Here is a 19,699-nt window from a genome sequence, read left to right as displayed (position 1 = left end):
TATGAGCTATTGCCTAATAGATATTTCAAGCAGTGACACAGTGGCACAGCGGTAGAGTTGCTGCCTTACAGCGCCAGACACGCACGTTCAACCCCGACTATGAGTGCTGCCTGTAAGAAGTTTGCACGTTCTCCCTCGGTGGATTTTCTCCAGGTGCTCCGGTTTCCTCCTGCACTCCAAAGACTTGCAGGTTTGTAGGTTAATTGGCTTCAGTTAAAAAAAAATTAAGTTGTCCCTAGTGTGTAGGATAGAGCTAGTGGCTCTCAATATCAGTAAAACCAAGGAACTGATTTTGGTCTTTTGGAAGGGAAAGGATGAGGACCCACTATCCTGTTTATATCAATGGGTCGATGGGGGAAAGGGTCAAAAGCCTCAAATTCCTGGACATACATATTTCCGAAGATCTTTCCTGCACCCAGCAAACTGATGCAATTATAAAGAAGGCACATCAGCGCCTCTACTTCCTGAGAAGATTACGGAGATTTGGTATGTCAAAGATGATTCTCTTGAACTTCTACAGATGACTGGTTGCATCGTGGCCTGGCTCAGCAACTTGAACGTCCAGGAGCAGAAAAGACTGCAAAAAGTTGTGACCACTGCCCAGCCCATCACCGGCTCTGATTTCACCACCATCGAAGGGATCTATCGAAGTCGCTGCCTCAAAAAGGCAGCCAACATCATCAAAGACCCACAGCATCCTGGCCACACACTCATTTGACCATTGCCATCGGGAAGAAGGTACAGGAGCCTGAAAACTGTAACGTCCAGGTTCAGGAACAGCTTCTTCCCTACAGCCATCAGGCTATTAAACACGACAACAAATAAGCTCTGAACTTCAATATATTATTATTACTATTGCACTATATTTATTTATTTATTGAGTATGCGTGCGTTTGTATATAGACACACTGAACTCTTTTTCTCCCGTTATGTACTATGTTTACATATTATGTTGTGCTGAAGCAAGCAAGAATTTCATTGTCCTATCTGGGACATATGACAATAAAACACTCTTGACTTGACTTGATCGTAGGTCGGAGCGGACTCAGTGGGCTGAAGGGCATGTTTCCACGCTTTATCTCTAAATTAAATAAAATAAATTAAAACTGAAGTAGAGATTGGCAGATCACAATCGGTAACCCGTGCCTGTAATCAGTAATCTGCTAGCCCCGAGAGCTCCATCAAACTCTCTTTTAAATTCATCCAGTGAAATGGCCTCTACTGCCTTCTGTAGCAGAGAATTCCACAAATTCACAACTCTCTGGGTGAAAACTTTTTCTCTCATTTCAGTATTAAATGGCCTCCCCTTTATTCTTAGACTGTGGCCCCTGGTTCTGGACTCCCCCAACATAGGGAACATTTTTCCTGCATCTAGCTTGACCAGTCCTTTTATAATTTTATATGTTTCTATAAGATCCCCTCTCATATAAGAAGGAACTGCAGATGCTGGTTTAAACCGAAGATAGACACAAAAACGAGTGGGACAGGCTGCATCACTGGAGAGAAGGAATGGGTGACATTTCGGGTCGAGGCCCTTCTTCAGTTATATATATATTATTATTATATTATTATCCAGCGTTAAGACCCGGAGCGGGACCTTACATCGCCCGGCACGGCCGCGGGACTTGCCATCGCCTGCCGGGGGCTTTAACATCAGGAGAAGAATGCAACACAGGGGAGAGACAAGACTTTGCCTTCCATCACAGTGAGAAGGAGATTCACTGTGATGGATGTCTGAGTAAATTGTGTTGGCTGTGTGTCTTGGTACTTTTCTTGTTGTATGACTGCAGAAACCAAATTTCATTTGAACTTCTTTTGAGGTTCAAATGACAATAAATTTCAATTGTATTGTATTGTATTATATATATTTTTGTGTCCAAAGACACAGCATCCATACACACATTGCAAACACACAAGCACAACACACAACACACAACACACAGCACACAGCACACAGCACACAGCACACAGCACACAACACACAACACACAACACACAGCACACAGCACACAACATACAAGTACATAATATAGGTCACTGGATACCAGGTATCCCAAGAGCTGTAAAAACAAACACGTAGCAGATACGTGCATTCAAATTTGCATGATACCAGATGATAGCCAATTTACGTCGGAGGGATTGAGAAGGACGACAGACAGAGAAGAATAGACAGATAAATCTGCAATCACTTCAAAAGAGACTTAATTACAGTGAAATGTCGCAATTAAAGATTCAAGTAAGGAGTTGTGAATGCTAAACCTGCCTAACGCCTGCCACTTTACCTCGTTATTCCGGAGTTCTAATTAAAATAATAAGCTTGTGATAATCGTGTCATTTTACTTTGAAGAGGCAGGCGTTTGAAAATAGGAAAGTATGGTCATGTTTATTCAGGTGGCACCTAATCGTGCTTGTCCTGACAATACCGTAGAAATAACCTGATCTTCAATCAAGCCACGTGAACCAGGTGGGTGGGAGGGAAGCTGATCAAGGACAAAAACCTGTGTGTGTCTGTGTTTTGTGTCAGTGTGTGTGTGTGCATTGTGTGTTGTGTGCTTGTGTGCTGTGTGTTTGTGTGTGTGTGTTGCGTGCTGTATGTTTGTGTATCAGTGTATTGTGTTTTGTGTGTTTGTGTGTTTATGTGTTGTATGCTTGTGTGTTTGTGTGCTTGTGTGTTGTGTGAATGTGTGTGTGTGAATGTGTGTTGTGTGTTGTGTGTATGGAGGGTGTGTGTTGTGCTTTGTGTGCATGTATGTTGTGTGTTGTGTGCATGTGTGTTGTGTGTTGTGTGTATGGAGGTTGTGTCTTTGGACACAAAAAGCTAGAGTAAGTCAGCGGGACAGGCAGCATCTCTGGAGAGAAGGAATGGCCTACACATTGTGTCTTTGGACGTTCGGCATCTTACCAAATTCTACAGATGCACCATACAAAGCAGATTATCGGGTTGCATCACAGCTTGGTTTGGGAGCAGTTCTGCCCAAGACTGCAAGAAATTGCACAGAGTTGTGGATATAGCTCACCCAGTCCATCACACAGACTGGCCTCCCAACCACCGACTCCATCTACACTTCATGCTGCTTCAGGAAAGCAGCCATGTAATCAAGGAATGTTCTCGCCCCGGTCAATCCCTCTACTCCTCTCCCTTTGGGTAGAACATATAAAGTCTTGAAAGCAGAGTCAGGATCAGCTTCATCCCCACTGTTGTCAGACCACTGAACGGGCCTCCCATTAGCTAGCGTGTCATCCCCATTTGGCAACCTACCTCATTCGGTATGTTGGACTTTTCTCTGTAAATATAATGCTATAGTACTGTAGCACTATATTCTGCATTCCTGTATTTTTCTCTTTGCATTATCTGTTGTATGTGCAAGGCATCGATTGTATTTATGTACAGTATGGCCATAAGGAGTAGAATTGGGCCATTCGGCCCATCAAGTCTACTCTGCCATTCAATCATGGCTGATCTATCTCTCCCTCCTAACCCCATCCTCCTGCCTTCTCCCCGTAACCTCTGGCACCCATACTAATCAAGAATCTATCTATCTCTGCCTTAAAAATATCCACTGACTTGGCCTTCACACCCTTCTGTGACAAAGAATTCCACAGATTCACCACCGTCTGACTAAAGAATGGTTTCATTTGATTGGATAGCACGCAAACAATGTTTTTCACCGTATCTTGATATATGTGACAATAATATACCGAGATCAACATTTGTGCAGTCACCCCCCCCCCCCACTCCCACTCCCCCATTCCCCGAAGCTCCTTTTCCTTAGACCAGTCCTGTTGCAGTAATCTGTTCCAGACTCACAGCGTTGTTTGCTTTGTGGTTTCATTATTAATTGCACTGCCTTTGACCTGGTGTTTGGCTTTGGGGACATGTGGGTTCAGGGTGTGGGTGTTGTACATGGACGTAAAGTTTGCTATAAATATTTCCATGTTTAATGATTTGCATCATCAGATGTCTTTACTACAAATATTGTGTTCTCAGTATGTGTGGACATGACCTTGCCATATATATATTGCACAGGCATTGTCAGTTTGCACTCTTCACTCATGCCTTGTGTGTAAGCATTTGTCTCTGTATGAGTGTGTGTGTATGTGCGGGCATTGCCTGCTTGTGTGCGGTCATGTATCTGTGCAGGGTGTGTGTGTATATATATATATGTGCGGGGTGTGTGTGTACATGTGTGTATGTATGTGCACATGTGCACATACATGCATATGTGTGGGTTATGTATGTAGGTTGTGTGTGTATATAAATGTAGGGTGTGAGTGCATGTGCGCATATGTGTATTCAAGGTGTGTGCTTGTACTTGTGTATGTGTGTGCAGGATGTGTGTTTGTACATGTGTGTGAGTGCATGTGTGTGTGTGCAGTGTGTGTGTATATGTATGCAGTGTGTGTGTATGTATGTGTGTGCATGAGAGATTCACCTCTTTTCTGAAACCATTGGAGTTACTTTTTATGGACTATGTTGTGAGCAGCTTAGAGTCTGGTTTATATCGCTTCTGAACTCTGTGTGCATTGAAGTTGAAGTAAATAAAATTCGACAGAAATATAAAGCAGGCCACGAGCTGGCTATCACCCTCTTTCAGTATCACTGAACATGGAGAACAGTTCCATAGGTTCTGCCTGACCTTTCATTCCATAAGGTCACCATCACTCACGAGTGAATGCAGTGTGTTTCTGAACAGTGTTGGGCTTCAGCGATAACCCCAGTCCTGATCTTCCACACACACACACACGCACGCATGAGGTGCTGGCTTAGCCTGATTTACTTTGTAATGAGATCACAGCTGATTCAATTGTAAACTCAACTCCATATTTCCATTTACTTTCACCCCTTTGATTGTCAAGTCTCTACTTTGACCATTTAAAAAAAAAAGTTAAATATCTCTGCTGCTGCTGGCATGGACAAGGTGGGCCAAAGGGCCTGTTTCCATGCTATGACGCTGCTCCTTGAGGGAGAGCGTTCCAATGGAACAATAATAACAATTCCTTCATCTCTGTTTCGCTGAAGGCTGTGAAGGCCAAGTCAATGGGTATTTTTAAGGCAGAGATAGATAGATCCTTGATTAGTACAGGTGTCAGAGGTTATGAGGAGCATGCAGGAGAATGGAGTTAGAAGGAAGAGATAGATGAGCCATGATTGAATGGCGGAGTAGACTTGATGGGCTAGAGGCCCTTATTCTGTTCATATCATTTATGAACTTATGAAAACACCATCCATAAGCAGGATAATCTCGAAAGGAGGGACATAGTTACAAGGTTAGGGGAAGGTCATACAACATCGAGGTGTGTAGGAACTTCTTCTCACAGGAGATGGCTAATCTCTGAAATTCCCTGCCCCACAGGGTGGTGGAGGTCACATTACTGGGAGTATTAAAAGAGGAGATCTGGGATTTATTTTGAAAGATCGGTGAACTGAGGGCTAACGGGAACCGGCACAGAAGAAGAGATGGTAACTGGGGCAGATTTGCCACGGCCATCTTGAACAGAGGGGCAGGCTTGAGGGGCCTTGTGGCTTAGTTCTGATCCCATTTTGTATTACTTCGCATTACAGAATTACAATTAATTCGCAAATGGGATCAGAAGTACGCTATTTTTAAACTGTGTTCATTTATAAGTTTATTTTTAAATAGAGACCTCAAAGTTTAGATTCTTCTCTGAGAGAAAATATCCTTTCTAGATGACATAATCTAGGCACCTTGCATTTTTTGTGTTTGATTTATGTGTTTTTAAAATAATGTGTTTGTTCCTTTAATATCAAAGCTTGATTTATGCTCTGGTATTTTGGGGAATAGCGCACTCAGATTTACTGCTGACAGTGTAGATGTTTCATTCATGCGTTTTTGAATTACGCAATGCTTTTCAAGTACGTAGCCCCTTGCGTTAAACATGAGGTGCCTGTCGTCTTCAGAGAATGAGGCCAGCAAATTTGACAAGATTTCAAGGTGTGTCTCGTGGGCTCTAAAAGGCTCAGCTATCTCATTCACTACAACTGCTGATTCTCAAAAGACTGACAGCAAACCCGGCAAGGTCACGAGAGTACTGTGAAATTGTTGCAAGCCTTGCCTTCAGTACTAGCTGTTGCCCTAGGCCTGAACTGCCTTGGTGCCAGCTACATTACGAACAGAAAGAGAGCTGAATGCATTAAAAAAAAAAATGCAGTCAGACCGATTACAAAAATCAGTTTAAAAGGAGGAAGAAAAACAAAACCAGTGGACGAGGAAAGCGGAAACCCCTGTGAAAGGATGATGTTAAACCCAGTTTATCTGCTCTCGTTGGTTAATGCAGGGGAAAAAAAGCAAGAATAGGGTTTGACAAAGAACAGGGGAGGTCTCCTGACATTCAGCCCGACATTTATCCTTCAGCTAACCTCTGCAAAGCTGGTCATTATCTCATCCCAATTTCAGCCGAGAATGAAGGGGGGACCCAGTGAGGGGCGGGTGAGCATGAAGAGGGCACCAGGCGAGGCAGGCCTGGTTCACCACTGCAAGCAGAAGATAAAAACTGTTCCATGAACTTTATGTAACTTTGTCAGTGCCAGAAATGTGGCGACTCTTGCGTACTGCCTGGGTGAGGTCTGCTGTATGATGTTACCGGCTTGTATGCAAAACAAAGCATTTCACTGTATCTTGGTACATGTGACAGTAATGTATCATGGAATCTTTGAATTGAATCACCTTGCCTCCCTGCATCTTGTTTATCACATTACAATTGCAAGTAAAATGCTTCTGCGCATCCTAAAATTACGGATGGTAAATTAATTCTCTTTACCACGTTGGCGCAGCGGTAGAGTTGCTGCCTTCCAGCGACAGAGACCCGGGTTCGATCCTGACTATGGGTGCTGTCTGTGCGGAGTTTGTATGTTCTCCCTGCGACCACGTGGGTTTTCGCCGGGTGTTCCGGTTTTCTTCCGCACTCCAAAGACGTGCAGGTTTGTAGGCTAATCGGCTTCGGTAAGTTGTAAAATTGTCCCTAGTGTGTAGGATAGTGCTGGGGTACGGGGTGATCGGAGCGGACTCGGTGGGCTGAAAGGGTGGTTTCCACACTGCATGTCTATAAACTAAACTAAACTAAACTAAAGCCTGCTTTTCTGGTGTCTTTCCTGTCATCGCCTCCTCATAATCTGACCTCCTCGCCTTCCTCCACTACTTCTGATGCTTTGATCCTCGTGATAGTCTCAGAGGTGCTTGTGAAGGAAGGCAATTGATTCTTCACTAACTGCAAACACACCAGGCTTTACCACACCCACATAGCTTTAGGGAAGTGCCCACACTAAAGTTGTTTCATGTTTCCTAAGAGTACATAATACTTTACAAGAGAGCGGTCAACGGCACTCTGCTTTTCACCGTTGTTTGATTGTTGGGCAGTAATCTAATATTCATCGTTTTCCATCGTCAACACTATGCCATTGTTGCCCGCATAATAATGCACATAGGTGCCTATAGAAACAAAACCGACACATTGCAGGATTTGAGCAGAAAATCCACCACTGGTAGAATTATCTTGCACTATGCGTTATTCACGTTATTCCCTTTATCATGTTACTGTACACTGTGGATGGCTTGAATGTAATCATGTATTGTCTTTCCGTTGACTGGTTAACACGCAACAAAAGCTTTTTACTGTACCTCGGTACACGTTACAATAAACTCAAACTCAAACTCATTGCCTCATAATTCTGGAGGTCCGGGTTTGATCCTGACCTCGGGTGCTGTCTATGTGGAGTTTACACATTGTTCCTTTGTGGAGTGAGTTTCCTGAGTGTTCCGGTTTCCTCCCCTATCCCAAAGGCGTTTGGGTTTAATTATTCTCGTAAATTGCCCCAAGTGTGTTGGGAGTGGTAAGAAAGTGGGATAACGTAGAACATGTGTGAACGGGTGATGAATGGTCGGCGTGGACTTGGTGGGCCGAACGGCCTGTTTCCAAGCTGTCTTTCAATCAAACAAAATACAAGTTTACCAACTAGGTCTTCTGACAGTACATGTGGGTGGATATAAGAGGCACCTGACAAATTTTCCTATGCTTATTTAGTTTAATCAATTTGTGAAAACTACCCTGAAATAGTCTGAGTGTGCACTTAATCCATGCCCCTCGTGATCTTATACATCTTAGTAAGTTCACCCCCCAGTTCACCTATCCAGCCCACTGTATTAATCCACAGTAAAATCACAGCGGGTTAGAAATTCTATTGCACAGTTCAATGCTTTAACACACTTTGTAATGTTTATTTTATCAAAAAATCCAAATGTCATTTAGTGCTCTGGGAAGAGGTGCTGTTGACATGCCTTGTCTGTTGGGCATGTAGTAGTGACATTAACTGACATGCAGAGACAATTGCTGTCATAGCTGCATAACTCCAGTCTGAATACAGACATCGGAGATTGTGTGGGCTTCAATCACAGGAGCAGGCATTTAGGAGTGGCTAAAGTTGATGAGCCTGTGCTCGCTCACCTGAGTTTGACTTTAGTTTAGTTTAATGTCATGTGGGTGAAGGGTCTGAAGAAGGGTTCTGGCCAGAGGGGCTGCCTGGTCTGCTGAGTTACTCCAGCATTTTGTGTCTAACAAGTATCATGTGTTTTTTTGTGTTACCCCAATTGCACTCTGTGTTCATTTATATTTCAATATACACAAATATACTTAAATATTGCCAACATGCAATGTATTTATATGCATGCAACCAGGCAGTAGACTTCAGAGATACGCCGCAGAAACAGACCCTTTGGCCCACCGAATCCATGCCGACCAGTAATCACCTCGTACTATCCTACACACTTGAGACAGTTACACATTTTACCAAAGCAAATTAACCGACAAAACTGCACATCTTTGGAGTGTGGGAGGAGACCGGAGCATTCTGGTAAAACCCACACGGTCACAGGGAGACCGTGATAATTCCGTACCGACAGCACCCATACTCAGGATCGAATCTGGGTCTCTGGCGCTGTAAGGCAGCAACTCTACCGGTATATAGACAAGTCTACCCAGTATATAGGCTCACTGAATCTATATACATGCAGTGCCCGGCCAAACTCTCATTTCATTACTGCCATCGGGAAGAAGGTACAGGATCCTGAAAACCGTGACCACCAGGTTCAAGAACAGCTTATTCCGAGCAGCCATCAAGCTCTTATAACTTCATTAACCTCTGCAACTATGATCTTCTGTGGGCAGTGTCTTTGGTTGCACTACGGACTTTGGATTTGCACTATTATGGCTACTTAATATTGCAGTGTTTCATTCATTGCATTTTTCATTGTTACATCTTTATCTGTGTATTATCGCATTGACAGGCCTGTTAAGCTGCTGCTGCTGTTGCTGCTGCTGCTGCTGCTGCTGCTGTTGCTGCTGCATTGAAATAAGAATTTCATTGTTGCATTGTTGGTACAAATGCCAATTAAACACTCTTGACTTGGCTCTTCTGTATTTATATACATGTAATTATGTAATGTGTGTGTATATACACTAAATATATATACATTGAGTGCATTTATATATGTACAATCATATGGTTTATCTACAAACAATTTCTATTTTTTACCATTTATTTATATGCCTACAGCTATATAGTAAGCATTCACAAAATTCATATTCCTGAAGTCTATTTGTATATATCACATCCAGTTTTTATATATACACACTGAATTATATTCATGCAGTTTATTTACATACATAAAATTAGACGGTATATTGGGTCCCTCAATTTATAGACATATAAAATGTACCACACTCTGAAAATGTTTTAGGAGAACATGGATAGGCAACTCAAGAATAGTCTGAAGAAGGGTCCTGAGCCAAAATGAGAAGGAATTTCTTTAGCTAGAGCAGGGATTGGCAACGTTGTTCTGTATAGGGGCCAGGACCCATGTCTGTGAGCAGATGGCGGGCCACATCTAAGTTAATAAATGGAGGCAATAATAATACATACTAACTAAATTTGTAATAATACATACTAATAATACATACATTAATACATACTAATAATACATACTAACTAGTGTGACACGGTGTTGTTTTTCGCATTTGTTTTCACGTGTTTTTCCAATTAGTTTTCTGCAGTTCCCAGATCCCTCGCATGCCCTGGGACTGGCTGCAGTTCCCAGATCCCTCGCATGCCCCGGGACTGGCTGCAGTTCCCAGATCCCTCGCATGCCCCGGGACTGGCTGCAGTTCCCAGGTCGCGAAAACGAATTGAAAAAAAAAATACGCCTGCAGGCCGGATGATTTTGGGTTGCGGGCCGGATCGGGCCCGTGGGCCGTAAGTTGCCGACCCCTGAGCTAGGGGGTGACAAATCAATTGTCACAGATGGCTGCGGAGGTCAAGTCTTTGGATGTTTTTAAAACAGAGATTGATAAATTCTTGATTAGTTAGGGTGTTAAAGATTATGGGGAGTAGACGTTATGGGAGAAGTGAGTTACGGGTGGAATGGGGTTAAGAGGAAAAATTAGATCAGCCATGATCAAATGGTGAGGCAGACTCGATGGGCCGAATAGCCTAATTCTGCACCTATGTCTTATGATCTTATGGTCTTTTGTCACCTATCCATGTCCTCCTGAGATGCTGCCTGAGCTGCTGAGTTACGCCAGAACTTTGTGTTATATTTGTTGTAAACCAGCATCTGCTGTTCCGTGTCTCCAAGACAGTTTATTGTTGTCATGTCATGTGTACCAAGGTAAGTGAAAAACCTGTTCCGTGTGCTGTCCAGTCAAATTGTATCATGAGTACATTCATAGAATTGTAAACCAGTGAAACGACTCGTCGATCCAGTTCTGGCGCACCACGCACAGAGTCGCCACGTCGCGGCACCCTTACAACAATCTTGGAGAATGAGTGAAGACTGTAATTTAAACTTGGGGTTCAGATGGCGGTCGTGAGAAAACCAGGCTTGGCACTCAGGACTTGTGAAGTCATTGGAAACCCAAAGCTAATAACATCTTTGGTGTTCACTCCCAAAGTCTGTCTCTATAATTTGCATCCATCTTCCTCGCCCCAGATAAGCTTCCTGCAAGGTCAGATGCGGCAGCTCAGCTGAGCTGGACTTCCTGTGGGGTTTGCTGATCATTCAGCTCAGCCTGAAGCATAATTAGAGTGGAGGTGTCCTTTAATTTTAGAACCACAGTGCCGCGTGGTTGGGTATGTGTGTGTGTGTGTGTGTGTGTATGCTGGGGAGGGTGGTGCAGGGAAGCTGTTTCATGTGCCTGCATATATCCCTATGCACACATGCTTGTCATGACTAACCACAGAGAAAAACATTCTATCACGAGAGATGTGGAAAAAAAACTGGCTCTTGTTTTTGTAAACATAAATGGAGAAGTTCGTTTGACATCTCAGTATCACTAGTCTGGTTCTACTCAGAAACTCTATGCCGGTAATCTGCCTCGCTGACAACTGTAGGAGTCTATCGAAACCACAGGGAGTTTGATGTTTATCTCTTGGTTGGAAAATGCAGGATTACGCACCTGCAGATGCCACAGTTAATCTAAACATCACAAAAGAAAAGTGAGCTGCTTGCTTTGAAAAATTATTGCAAGCTTTGCCAAGAATACGCGGTAATCTGTTGCTGGGCAGATGCAGATGATATAGTTAGATCAGAGAACATGGAACTGTACAGCACAAGAATAGGCCTTTCGGCCCTCAATGTCATGCTGAACGTGATGGCAAGATAAACTAATCTCCTCTGCCTAATCATGGTATGTACTTCCTGCACATCCCTGTGTCTATCTTAAAGCCTCATAAATACCACTGTCACATCTGCCTCCATCTTTACTCCCAGCAGCATGTTCCCGACACCCATTGCTCTGTGCATAAAACAACTTGCCCTGCACATATCCTTTAAACTTTGCTCCTCTCCACAATAAACCTATAGGTATCCAATTACCTCACATGAAAGTGGTTGGTGCGGTGTTTTAAATCTATGACATAAGACATAGGAGCAGAATTAGGCCAATCGGCCCATCAAGTCTACTCCACCATTCGATCATGGCTGATATATTTTTCTTTCTCAGCCTCATTCTCCTGCCTTCTCCCTGTAATCTTTGATGCCCTTGCTAATAAAGAACCTGATAATCTCCACTTTAAAAATGTTGGGGAAGGGCTCAAATGGAGCACACACTAATGAGATGAAGATCTCCTTAATTTGCTTCAGTGTGTAATTAACTACTCAGTTTCACCAAGGCTTTACATGGGATATGAGTTTCAGCACAAGTCCATCTCTAACATGGCATTAACCGGGCTCTGAGAAAGGTCGCACTGTTGCACAAGCTGGCTGTGGCTTTAAGCCAAGCACAGTGATGCAGTTACACAAAATTGCTGGGGAAACTCAGCGGGTGCAGCAGCATCTATGGAGCGAAGGAAATAGGCGACGTTTCGGGCCGAAACCCTTCTTCAGACTGATCCCTTTTTGAACACAGTGATGCAGTTGCTGCTTCCGTGAGGTTTGGTTTCATGAGCGGAGAGAGTCTTACTCTGGACCCATGCTCAGCTATTCCTGTCCTGGGGATGCTCAGTCCTGATACTCGATGTATCATAGGTAAAGTACTAGAGTTGTTAGGTCGTAGAACTACACAGCACGGAAACAGAGGTTCAGCCTAATGGGGCTGTCCCACTGTACGAGCTAATTCAAGAGCTCTCCCGAGTTTAAAAAGAAATCAAACTTGTGGTAAGCACGCAGAATGTACGTTGCAGGTACGTCGGAGCTCAGGACGTCTCTTAGCGGCTCGTAACTCTAACGGCAGGTACTCGGGAAACGCGGTAAGCTCGTAAAGACTCGTGTCGATTTTTTAACATGTTGAAAAATGTCCACGAGAGCCCCGAGTACCTACGAGCGGCCATTGCCATAATTCTCCGTGTTCGAATCAGGGGAAACTCGGGAGAACTCTTGAATTAGCTCGTACAGTGGGACAGCCTCATTACTGAGCTGGTCCCACTTGCCTGTGCCTGCCCAATTCCCCGCCAAACCTTTCCTGTCCTTTACCTGTCCAAATGTCTTCTAAAAGTTATAATTTTACCACCTCTGCCCCTTTGACGGTTTGTACCATGTACATAACGCTACCTGTGTGAAAAAATATTGCCCCTGGTTCCCTTTTATATCTTTCCCCTCTCACTTTAAACCTATGCCCTCTAGTTTTAGACTCTCATAACCTGGGTAATGAATTTGGCTATTCACCTTATCTATGTAAAACTCCATAACATCACCCCTCAACATCCTATGCTCCACAGATAAAAGTTTAGTTTAGTTTAGTTTATTATTGTCATGTGTACCGAGGTGCAGTGAAAACATTTTATATTGCATACTAACCAGTCAGTAAAAAGACTATACATGATTACAATCAGGCCGACCGCAATGCATAGATAGATACATGATAAAGAGAATAACGTTTAGTGCAAGATAAAGTCCAGTAAAGTCCGATTGAATATAGTCCGAGGGTCTCCAATGAGGTAAATGGTAGGTCAGTACCGCTCTCTAGTGACTAATAGAATGGTTCAGTTGCTTGATAACAGCTAAGACAGCTTTTCACACAAAGGGTGGTGGGTGTATGGAACAGAGGAGGTAGTTGAGGCTGGGACCATCTGAACATTTTAGGAACAGTTAGACGGATACATGGATAGGACAGGTTTGGAGGGATACGGACCAAACGCGGGCAGGTGGGACTAGTGTAGCTGGGACATGTTGGGCGGTGTGGGCATGTTGGGTGGAAGGGCCTGTTTCCACACTGTATCATTCTATGAGTCTATGACCCTAAGAAACTGCCTGAATCTGGAAGCCCAAGCTTTTCCAGCCTCCCTTTATAATTCAAACCCTCCAGACCTCATAACGTCCTCGTTAAACCTTTATGTATCGGTTCCAGTTCAGTAAAATCCTTCCGACAGCAGGGCAACCAAAACAATGCACGGTACTCCAAATGTGGCCTTACCTACACCTTGTACAGCTGTAAAATGATATCCCAACCACTGAACCCAATACCCTGACAAATACCTTGACAGAGATACCAGTGACCCCACAACTTGCCCACACCGACCAATATGTCCCATCTACACTGGTCCCACCTGCCTGCCATTTGGCCCATATCCTTCTAAACCTGTCCCTTCCATGTACCTGTCCAAATGTTTCTTAAACGTTGCGATAGTACCTGCCTCAACGACCTCCTCTGGCAGCTTGTTCACACATCCACCGCCCTTTGTGTGAAAAAATTACCCCTCAGTTTCCTATTAAATCTACTCCCCCCTCATCTTAAGCTTATGTGCTCTGGTTCTTGATTCCCCTACTTTGGACAAGAGACTCTGTGCATCTACCCAATCTCTCTCTCTCATGATTTTGTACACAATCCTGGGGATTTACCTACCTTACTACCTGCAGTATATTGCCCTGCTGAGTAGACACTGCCTATATGCTTCAGGAATGAACTGTTGACTGAGCAAGTAAAGTTCACTTCAAATAAACCTCAAAGGAGTAGGCCTCTCTCCTTGTGATCAATTTCACAAAACCCTAAGCCACTTCCTCCTCACCTCTCTACACAACCATTCTATCTTATACTAGGGCAGCTTACAGTAAGATTCTTGCAATATAAGCATTGAAACTTATGGATAAACATTGCATAATTGCATAGTGCAGGACCAGGTACAAATAAAAAAACCTCCCTCTGCTGTTTTAACAGGGGTGTCATCCCATTTAATATAAGCAGATTAAATAGTGAACAATTAATTCTCTCACCAACACAAGGATGCATTTGGAACCAACTTGTACAATTAAATTTCAATTCATTAGCGACCCTCCAGCACTCAGTGTTTGACAATAATTGCTTCCTGACAGTTTTCATTTCTTAATGTTAATTTACATGTTTAATATGCTCACCATAATGGACTTTTTAACAAAATGGATGGTAATCAGTTGACTTTTAAAAACCGCGATCTTACTGAATGTGCATTGAACAAATAACAGCCTGGTTCTCAAGTGGCACACACAACATTGGCACGGCTTGTGGAGAGGTTTAGTGCAGACTGTGGCACTTGAACAACAACAGCTTTGTTTAACTTTATGCTTAGGTTCGTTATTGTCACATGTGCTGAGGTACATCAAGAAGCTCTATGTTGCATGCTATCCAGACAGGTCAGACGTACCACACATAGATACAATCAGCTCATACTCAAGGCCTGATCAGATATATCCGAGGACATTGCGGGAAACTAGAGAGGAAATTGCGGGAGCCCTGGTTGAAATTTATGAGTCGTCCTTAGATACAGGAGAGGTGCCGGAGGATTGGAGGGTGGCAAATGTTGTGCCTCTTTTCAAGAATGGCTGCATGGAAAATGCTGGGAACTATAGGCCGGTGAGCTTAACATCTGTAGTTGGTAAGTTACTGCAGAGTATTCTCAGGGATAGGATATAGAGGCATTTGGATGGGCAAGGGCTGATTAGGGACAGTCAGCATGGTTTAGTATGTGGGAGTATAGCCTTGATCGCCTCTAGGCAGCAATTTGACCACGGGGCAATGGAAGATCCAAGCTGTGCCGGGCTGGGTGGTGAAATGCCCTGCGAACAGGTTCATTCAAGCTCCGCTCTATGATCTTTGCTCCATGGACATGACCATCCTCCAATCACCGCGCTCTATCCTCAGTCCCACCCCCCTACTTCCGGCTCTGACCGACACCTCCCTCCTCCAATCATTGCGCTGAATCATCAGTGTCCCGCCCCCACTGCCTGCTGACCGACATCTCTCTCGTCCAATCGGTGCCCTCGATCATCAGTCCCACCCCTACTGTCTCGCGGAAAGCAGAGATTTCACCGGATTACAAAAAATGGGGGGGATTGGCCCCCACCTCTCAAATGGGGGGGGGGGGTGTATCCCCCTGTCTACCCCCCCCCCCCTCCCCCCGGGATTTCCGTCCCTGGATACGACCTTGGTAACGCCATCCAAAAGGCCAAAGGGGAATTCTGCTCTAAGCTAGAGGATGAGACGGATGTACAGCAACTGTGGCAGGGCTTGAATGCCATCACCTCATACAAGGCAAAATCAGTAGGTGGCTCAAACGACAGCAAATCATCACTCCCTGACGAGTTCAATGCGTTCTACGCATGGTTCGATAGGGAGAACACTGATGTGCCTTCCCGAGCCCCTATTCGCCCTGACGGTGTTACAATCATAGTCACAGAGGCCGACGTCAGAAGATCCTTAAGGGGTGTGAACCCTCAAAAAGCGCCTGGACCTGATGGTATGACGCGTAAATGATGTCGCGTAAATTACGCGCAAATGACACCCAAGTGGGACAGGCCCGTAAGTCCCTCCTCACTCTGCAGGGTTGCTAATTGCTTTCTATGTTAGATTTAGTTTCACGTTCCTCCTGGTGCTTTGAAGCTATTAGTTTAATGGAACTAACCTCTTTCTTGGATGTCTTTTGCCGGGGCAGGGAAGTATTGAATTAATCTCCACCCACTTTCATTGTGAAATAAAATCAGATCAAGCGAAAGGGTTATGGTGGGGAGGTTGAGCAAACATCGACCCCAACATCCTGACCTCTTCAATTAAAAGCAATATGAGTTTCCTGCAGTAAGTTGCTCGTGCAATTAACTTTAATTTAAAAAGGTAATGCAATTACCCTAAGGGCTCCATAGCTGTAAACATCTTGTAAAATAACAAGTATGTGTAGGAAGGAACAACAGATGCTGGTTTAGACCGAAGATATTCACAAAAAGCTGGGGTAACTCAGCGGGTCAGGCAGCATTTCTGGAGAAAAGGAATAGGTGACGTTTCAGGTCGAGATACTTCTTCAGAGTGAAGAGGATCTGAAGAAGGTTTCCTTTTCTCCAGAGATGCGGTCTGACCCGCTGAGTTACTCCAGCTTTTTGTGTCTTTCTTTGTAAAATAACAATATATTTATTTATTGGTTTCAACCTGTTTTCTGTAATTTTGTTTCTAAAAAGAAAATATTAAAAATCGTGTTTTCAGATTGAAGTTAGGGAGCGAATCGTTTTAGTGTCTGAAATGTTGAACTCATTGTTAGTGATAGTATCAATTTAAGGTGCGCTTATTTTCTGAATGGCTTTCACCTTTTATTCCCAACACATTCTGAATGCACTGACTTGGAATGAATAAGATGAATGCTCACAGTCTTTTTTCCAGGGTAGAGGATACTAAAACTAGAGAGCAAAGGCTTAAGGTAAAGTCTCTCCTTATAGCGATCAGCTTTGAATGTTTCCAATTTATAGTTGTAAGCCTGGGGACTCTGTGTTAACAGGGCCATCCCGTTTGTTATTTTAGTCAGGTTCACCTCATTCATAATTTGGACTCAAGAATGGATTCTTCACCAACATAGAAACATAGAAACATAGAAATTAGGTGCAGGAGGAGGCCATTCGGCCCTTCGAGCCTGCACCGCCATTCAATATGATCATGGCTGATCATCCAACTCAGTATCCCGTACCTGCCTTCTCTCCATACTCTCTGATCCCCTTAGCCACAAGGGCCACATCTAACTCCCTCTTAAATATAGCCAATGAACTGGCCTTGACTACCCTCTGTGGCAGGGAGTTCCAGAGATTCACCACTCTCTGTGTGAAAAAAGTTCTTCTCATCTCGGTTTTAAAGGATTTCCCCCTTATCCTTAAGCTGTGACCCCTTGTCCTGGACTTCCCCAACATCGGGAGCAATCTTCCTGCATCTAGCCTGTCCAAACCCTTAGGAATTTTGTAATATATGTCTAAGACATATGTCTTAATACCAGGAAGCATTTCATTCATAATTGCTACGTTATAATAATAATAATAATAAATGTTATTTAATGGGCGCCTTTCAGACATCTCAAGGACACCTTACATAGTAATCGGAATAACATATAATCGGAATATAACAAGTAATAAAGACATCACAGAGACACAAATTAAAAACAGAATTCAATCCAAAAACAGAAAATCAAAAACACAGTGTGAAGAAAGAGCAGCGGCAGCCAAAGCGCGCCAGCGTCCACTCTCTCTTCACGGCAGCCATCTTGGACACAGACCTACAGGACTACAATTAGACAAAAAAATCATCCCCCCACAGTGGATAGCACTGTGGGACAAGGCACAATGTCCAGTCCCCACCCCATGTTCACCCCAAAGTCAGGCCTATTGAGGCCACCACAATTGCCTCTACGGAGGCCCGATGTCCCTGGCCGTTGTCACTGGGTGGCCTTGCCCCGGCGTCGGGAGAGTCCTTTCGGCGGCTGGGCCACCTGGAACGGCCGCTTCCTGGTTGGAGCCCGCGGCTGCCGAAGCCGACAAGGCCGCGCCGGTTTGGAGCTCCCAGTCTCCCGATGAAAAAGTTATATGAAATAATATATATTTCTCATTATGATTTCCAAATTAATATTGCAACTATGCACCCAAACAGATTAAGTGGATATGAATTTGCTCCCAATTTTTTTGCCAGTGGGATTAGTTACTCAAGATCATCATGTATTGTATGTATCTATCATGTATAAAATCGTGAGAGGAATAGATCGGGTAGATGCACAGAGTCTCTGGCTCAGAGTAGGTGAATCGAGGACCAGGGGACCTAGGTTTAAGGTGAAGGGGAAAAGATTTAATGGGAATCTGAGGGGTAACTTTTTCACACAATGGATGGTGGGTGTATGTAACAAGCTGCCAGAGGAGGTAGATGAGGCAGGGACTATCCCAAAATGTAAGAAACAGTTAGACAGGTAGATGGATAGGACAGGTATGGAGGGATATGGACCAAACATGGGCAGGTGGGACTATTGGAGCTGGGACATGTTGGCCAGTGTGGGTAAGTTGGGCCGAAGGGCTGGTTTTCACACTGTATCGCTCTGTGACTCTATGACTATCTCTCAACTGAAATATTAATTCAAGACCCATTTGCTTTCCACTTTTTTAATATAAACTGCAGCCTCAGGTCCATCTGCAGTAGAAATGTGCATACAAAGTGCTGTTCTGTTCCAAGCTCAATATTATTTAATTCATACCTGTTCATTATGATGATAAATTTGGGGTTGTAGGAAATCTAGTTGAGCACAAGGCAAATAAATGGTTTTAGGTCGCATGCGCTGGGAAGGTTAAATATCCTCCTCGAGTATCGACGTTGCAGTCATAAAGCTGTGGATGTGTGCTATACCCACGCTGTTGCAAAGTTGGATCAGCCATGATCTTGCTAACCAGTGGAGCAGGCTTGAATGCCCTAACCTAGTCTCTATTTCTCATTGCATCAAGGTCATAGTCCTGCATTGATAGGAATACCGAGGTGAAAAGTTGCCTTCTCTTTTATGCTTTAAATGCACATTGCATTAATGTATATTGAACCATGTTTCTGGAATTGTGTAGGCAGCATCTCTGGAGAGAAGGAATGGGTGATGTTTTGGGTCGAGACCCTTCTTCAAACTAATCAGGGGAAAGGGAAACGAGAGATTAGTTTAGTTTAGTTTAGAGATACAGCGTGGAAACAGGCCCTTCGACCAACCGGGTCCACGCCCCAGCATTTTAACACTATCCTACACACACTGGGGACAATTTTTACATTTACCAAGCCAATTTGCCTTCATACCTGTACATCTTTGGAGTGTGGGAGGAAACCGAAGATCTAGGAGAAACCCCATGCAGTCACGGGCAGAACGTACAAACTCCATACAGACAGCACCCATAGGCGGGCTCGAACCCGGGTCTCCGGCGCTGCAAGAGCTGTACGGCTGTAACACTACCACTGC

This window comes from Amblyraja radiata, chromosome 29 (assembly GCF_010909765.2).
Source record: "Amblyraja radiata isolate CabotCenter1 chromosome 29, sAmbRad1.1.pri, whole genome shotgun sequence".
In the NCBI taxonomy this organism is placed as follows: Eukaryota; Metazoa; Chordata; class Chondrichthyes; order Rajiformes; family Rajidae; genus Amblyraja; species Amblyraja radiata.
Note: the sequence above shows the minus strand (reverse complement) of the source record.